The 6396-nt window shown below is 36.9% G+C and overlaps 2 pseudogenes; one reads left to right on the top strand and one right to left on the bottom strand.

Annotated features, from left to right (window-relative positions):
- Positions 1-1485: 1485 nt before the first annotated feature.
- On the bottom strand, positions 1486-3081 carry LOC101566047 (annotated as a pseudogene).
- Positions 3082-3170: 89 nt separating this feature from the next.
- On the top strand, positions 3171-3718 carry LOC101565646 (annotated as a pseudogene).
- Positions 3719-6396: the final 2678 nt, after the last annotated feature.

Raw genomic sequence — 6396 nt, 5'->3', positions numbered from 1 at the left:
AACTTGATTATTTTTGTATTACTGACTATAAAGAAAACTGAAAGATATCAGACTCTGAAGAATATTTTACAAAAGAAAATGTTCAATTTTACATCTAATTTTAAACCAAAATATAAAGCTGACCATAGACATTTTTATGCTTTCCACGGCAGATCGTCAAAGCAGATGGCATCCTTGTAAAGAGTATAAACGAGGGGCCGGAGAGATGGCTCAGTAGGATAAGTGCTTGACTGGCAAACACAAGGATCTGAGTTCAATCCCTGGTTCCGAAAAAAAAAAAAAAAAAAAAAAAAGTATAAACGATCCTTACCACAACTCTTTCCTGGTTCTGTTCTTTGACGTAAAATTCAATACAATATCCAACTAAATCAAAATTTGCTCATGGCTAACTTCACCAGAACTGTATCATTTGTTTAGACCTACATCTTGCTTTTGCATTATTTACAATGTTTTCTAAACTTTCTTTCTTTTTCTCAATTTGCAATTTTTTTTTTTAATTTTTTTGTTCAGGGTTTCACTATACAGCTTGGACTCGTAGTGATCCTCCTGATTTCTGCCTCCCTAGTGCTGGAATTACAGACATGTGCCACCATGCCCAGACTCCATCACAGGCTCAGTGTGCTCAGGGGCAGGGCCTGCATGGCTCAGGACCCTGCACTTACCTAAGCAAGTGCTTAGTCCACTGAGCTATACCGCTGACTCTTGAAAAAATATTTTGAATCAACCTTCTTCATAATTATTAATAAAGGCAGATCTTTTTAAATTCACATTCAAGACCTTGCAAATATTTGAGAAAAAAATAAACATCAAGAGAGTTAAGAGGGATCGGGGATATAACTCACTTAGAATAAGTGCTTGCCTGGCAAGTGCAGGGTTCTGAGTTCAATTCCCAGGACCGGAAAAAAAAAAAAAAAAAAAGCAGTTAGGTACATCAAAAGGTGCATTTGAAACAGTGCTCCACTATTTAATCAGAAATATATACAGATTTTTTTCTGGTAATTATTATAATATAATTTAGTTGCTGAACACATTGAGATATACAAATATGTACTTCCATAAATTCATTCATGAATACTATGCAAACAAACTGATAGTGGTAATTGGCACCCACCAGTAATACGGGTTATAAAGCTACTGGAATATGAATAAATTAATTCTGGTCTTCAGAGGAGAGATATAAGCAAAGAGATAAATTACATCAAAATCAATATAATTTTTACACAAAATAACTTGTATAATGTAAGAGGTAAACCTTAGTCTTTCAAGGAGAAAATCAAGTGGCATAGTTTAGTGTTTCCTATCTTCATTTCAGCTTTCACTAAGTACTATTACAAGAAGCATTTATGTCAGCTTCTTATTTGAGTACAATTTTTTTTTTTTTTTTTTTTTTTGTGGTACCAGGGATTGAACTCAGGCCTTTGTGCTTGCCAAGCAAGCAATTATTCTCCCCAGCACCCTTGCGTACAAATTTCTGTAATTTAAGTGCTATATCAAAAGAGTTGTTGAGCTACTTAAAGTATGACTTTGTCTTTCAAAGAAAGAAGGAAGGCTGACAAGAGAAGGAGATGGGATACCCGCTAGTGATGACAGCTAGAAAGGCAACTCACTGTGTGCTCCTCGCTGCTGGGAGGGCTTCTTTCCTCCACTGAGTTGTGGGACGGTATGAGAGCCATCCATAAGGCTTGTTCCGGAGTTTTGGAAAAACAGTATGCTCTTGTAACCTTTTATTGAAGTCTTTTTTATTGCTCTGGACGCTCTGCTCAGTGTACTGGCCATCTTTGGTAACTGCTTCAAAGGATTCTGGGTCAGCAGCGTACGTGAGATTTTCCACATCTGCTTTACGAACGGTGCTGGCTGTGAGTCGGCACAGCATCTTCAGCGAGCTGTCCTTTGGAAGATCATCTGATGTCATCCGGAAGCTGAGCAGCATGTTTGCCTGCAATGTTGGTGGCCCCACAAGCAAGGCAATAGCATTATGGCAATCTTCTGTCTCTCTTACATCCAGCACCTTCTTAAGCAGAGAAAAGGGCATTAGATGAATATGCTTAAGAGAAGCTGGGGGTCAAGTATGGCCAGGTGAACTTCTAAAAGTGCCAATAACAGGACCAGCCAAGTAGCTCAGCAGATTAAGGCTCCTGCAAGCAGGCATGGGGGTCTGGGGTTCCATCCCCAGGGACGCTGAGATGGCAATTGAGACTGGACGTGGTAGCATGCGCCTGTAATCCCAGCTCTTGGAAGACTGTAAAAAGGTGGATTACTATGACTCTGATCTAAGTGAGACCCTGAACACCTGTAGACCCTTCCCTAACATACAAAAAAAAAAAAAAGTGCCAGTAACTTTGTGGCCTTTTCTTGCTATCTCGATGCAGTCATTGAAGAGAGTTACTTGTTCTCCTCTGCCACAGGGTTGCCCACTTAGAAAAACAGTTTCAACTCATTTGTTGCACCACACTTTGGGAGGAAGATAAAAGATTAGCTGGGCATCCATCTACTTCCTAAACAACATCAAATATTTGCTTTTGTGCTTCAAATTTTCTTTTATTCTCATTGATATGCATCATTGCTTCTTTTAGGGATCCAATGACCTTCTCTAAAGTGTTTTTGTCAGGATTTGCATCAGCTGTCTTCTTCTTCTTCTTCTTCCTTCTTTCTTCTTTCTTCTTCTTCTGGTGCTGGGAATTGAACTCAGGACCCTGCGCTTGCCAGGCAAGCTCTTATTCTACTGAGCTATCTCCCTGGCCCTGTATGCTTCTTAAGATCATTTGCAATACTGGGTAGCCTCTGTACTGGTCAGATGAGAAGTTCAACAAGGCTTTGCCATCCACATTCTGGCTTAGCTTGGTTTACTTTAAGAAAAGCATGAAATCTGGGTTTCTGCTTTTCACATTTAATAATTTTCTGCTCTTTTCAAAAAAGTTTACAAAGGAAGGTAGGTTTTTACCAAATCTTTTGACTAGGTTAAGAGAAAAGAGAGTCATTAATTTGTTATGTATGTCACTCTTTGATAATGAACTTAAAAATCAAAACAAAAATCATCTCACACTTTATTCGGAAGGGATAAAAGGCGAAGGCGGTTAACATTTTAACCATGGGATTGATCCATTCAGATATGGATTTATAAACAAAAGGTGGTAAAACTGTCCGGAACAGTGCACAGGAGAGAGGTATCACACGGCCCAACCCCAAAGATGGGGAACTGCCTCAAATCCCCCACCTCGGATGACATCTCCCTGCTTCACGAGTCTCAGTCGGACTGGGCCAGCTTTGGCGAGGGCACGGAGCCGGGTCAGGAGCCACCGCTGCCATATCAGGAACAAGTTCCAGTTCCAGTCTATCATCCAATACCTAGCCAGACTCGGCTTGTGACTCAGCTGACTGAAGAGGAACAAATTAGGATAGCTCAAAGAATAGGCCTTATACAGCATCTGCCTAAAGGAGTTTATAACCCTGGAAGAGATGGATGAGAAAAAAATATCCGGGAGTGTGTGATCAGTATGATGGACTTTGTTTATGGGGACCCGATTCGATTTCTGCCGTGCATGCACATCTATCACCTGGACTGTATAGATGACTGGTTGACGAGGTCCTTCACGTGCCCCTCCTGCATGGAGCCAGTTGATACAGCACTGCTTTCATCCTATGAAACTAAGTGAGCCAGGGTCTCTTGTCTGACTTCAAGTGAACCATCATTTCTGGTGGTTTTGATCTTTTGTCACTGAGCCCAAAGAGCCAGGGATTAGGAATTAAGATCATGCACAAAAGTTTCCTTAAAATTCCTGGATGGCTGCAGATGTTGAGGAAAGTATGTAATATTTTAGAAACTTAGGGAGAAAAAGTAGGATGGTATTTTTATGTAAAGCCTTGACCCAGTGTTTAAAAAGATAATTGTATTTAGATCTTGTTATTGTTCCAGTACATAGGAATTGTGTAAAGTGTTACAGCAGCTGTTTATGTTTAAATTGTGTATGTTGAAGATTAGGAAAAAGATAGTGGTTATTTTTCCTAAATGAAATTATTCTTTTCCCTTCCACCCAGATTTCTTTTCTGAAGTTACTGGCATTTGGGTCAAGGTTTTATTAAAAGCTACATTTTCTAACACTGGCACAAAAAAGGTAGTTTTAAGCTTGTTTGCACAGTTCTTTTTTTCCATTGGAAATGGAATTCATTGCCTTAGGTCTTTTAAAATAGTGTATTATTGTTGGGGCTGACTCTATGCTTGAAAACAAGTTTATTTATAACCTGTTGTAAGTGCTATGTTCTGTTTGCAGTTAGGAAATGCAGAATTCAAAGTGATCTCCTAGCTTGTAAGCAAACTGAGATGCACTATCCCTTTTCTATAAAAAATGAGTTAATGGACATCTACATATAAACATCAATACTCTTCTATTTTTGGTGCAGAATTTCTGTTTTCTTCTTTAATTTTCTGGTAGGCTTCCCCACTGATGCCATCTGTGTCTGAAGTCACCCTAAGGCCAATGTTTCCAATTAAAAGACCAATTTCTTTACTAGTACATGTTTATTTAAATGTTCTGTTCCTCCTCCTGTTGGGTATATTTTTCTAGTATTTGCCATTTCATCTTATTGCCAAGTTCACTGACAAAGTTGTTCTTCAGATTCCTTTAGTATTTTTAGATTTCTGTAGTATCATGAGTGATATAACCTACTTTTATTCTTCACATTGCTAGCTTATATATTTTTCTTTCTCTATATCTAGATTATTCTTGGTAGATTCTTACTAAATTTATCAATCTTCTCAAGGAAACACCTTCAGCCTGAAGAATTTCTGTTTGTAGGAGGAGCTATTATATAATTCAAAATTTGTTAATTTCAATGTCATTATCCCCTTTTTGACTTTTAGTTTAATTCTATTTCACTTATCCTAGCTTGAGAAAAGTGGTAATTATTTTTTAATGTGTGCTTTGAAAGCCATCATTGTTTTAAAGTATTGCTTTAACTTCATGTCACAATTGTGATTTATTATATTTTCATTACCTTTCATTTTAAACTATTTTCAAATCTCCCGTGTGATTTCTTCTCTTGTACATGGATTATTCACTTGTATTCCTTAACTTCCAACTATATGGAGAATTCCTGGGAATCTTTTTGTTATTGATTTTAATTAAATTCCATTGTGCTTAAAAAAAAATGAGTTAATGCATCAAGAAACAAACTCCAGAAAAGTGGTTTAATAGTAGCCTTTCCTATGTGTTTAACTGTTTTGGTTGTTAATGTGGTGATGATTGAAAGTCAGTGTAAATTTTAAATATGAATATTTCTGTTTATTGAGCTTGAATTATGCTACCATGCTTATGTGAAAATGAAGGAGGCGCCATGGTGAAATGTAAACAAGTAGTTTTTTAGTTATAACAGTTTTGATTTATTCTTTCCTATGACCTCCTTCCTTGTTGTCTTGACCCATAGCAAAAGGATACTGCATCTCTCATAACTGTTGTGCTGAGGTTTATTGAAGTTATATAAATACATCTCAGTCTGTGTCTCTTGGAAAGGTATATATTAAGTCCTTCTAGATGACTGATAAGACTAAGCAAGGAAAAAAGGTAAATGTGTTTCATGTTTTGCACACAAATACAGAATTTGTATAACATGACTTCATAGTTGTGATCTCAAAAAAAGGAATTTCTCATTTAATTTTTCTTGCAGTTAATGTAAGAATACTCTAAATCTCTAAGCTTCTGAAGTGTTAGAGATGGTCTAGTAAATCTGTAGTAGTGTTTTATCCACTTAGCATGTGTTTATTTTTCCTTGTGTACTCAAAGGTGACTTATTTGTTCAGCTCAGTGATATTACAGCTAAAAATCATTCGTAAGCAAAAGGAGAAGCAGTCTCTGCCTAACAAATTAGTTTCTTATTTTACATTGAGTTGAATATCTGAGTCTTAACACTTTTCTACAGACAAAACAAGTTTCTGGAAGGTTCTTCATAATTGCATTATAGGAGAATTTAGTATGTCATTAGTACTTATTTGACATTCAGCTGTATTATACATATGTTAGTTAATTTCCTTATGAGCTCCATGATGGAATGACTCAAAGTTGAATTTGAGGAAAATTAAAAGAAACTAGATTATCAGGTTCTGTTAAATTGTTACATGTATCTTATTAAATTTCTGTTCGTTAATTTATATCCACCCAATTACATAAAGCAAATTTGGAGGAAACAAAAAAAAAAAAAAATCATCTCACATACTAACTTCAAAAAGTGCTTCTTAAGGGGGCCTGCCCCTTAGCTCAGTTCTTTAAGTGGCTGCTTCAACAAAGCAGTCAGGCTCAGCTTGCTGTGGTTCAATCCCTACAACTCAAGCCAGGCAAACCTGCCCTGAAGGCATTCAGAGAGAGGAAAAAAAAAAAAAAAGTGCTTCTTTAAAAAAAAAAAAAG

This window comes from Octodon degus, unplaced genomic scaffold (genome assembly GCF_000260255.1).
Source record: "Octodon degus isolate 3935 unplaced genomic scaffold, OctDeg1.0 scaffold00067, whole genome shotgun sequence".
Lineage (NCBI taxonomy): Eukaryota > Metazoa > Chordata > Mammalia > Rodentia > Octodontidae > Octodon > Octodon degus.
Note: the sequence above shows the minus strand (reverse complement) of the source record. Positions and strands in the feature narration are given on the sequence as shown.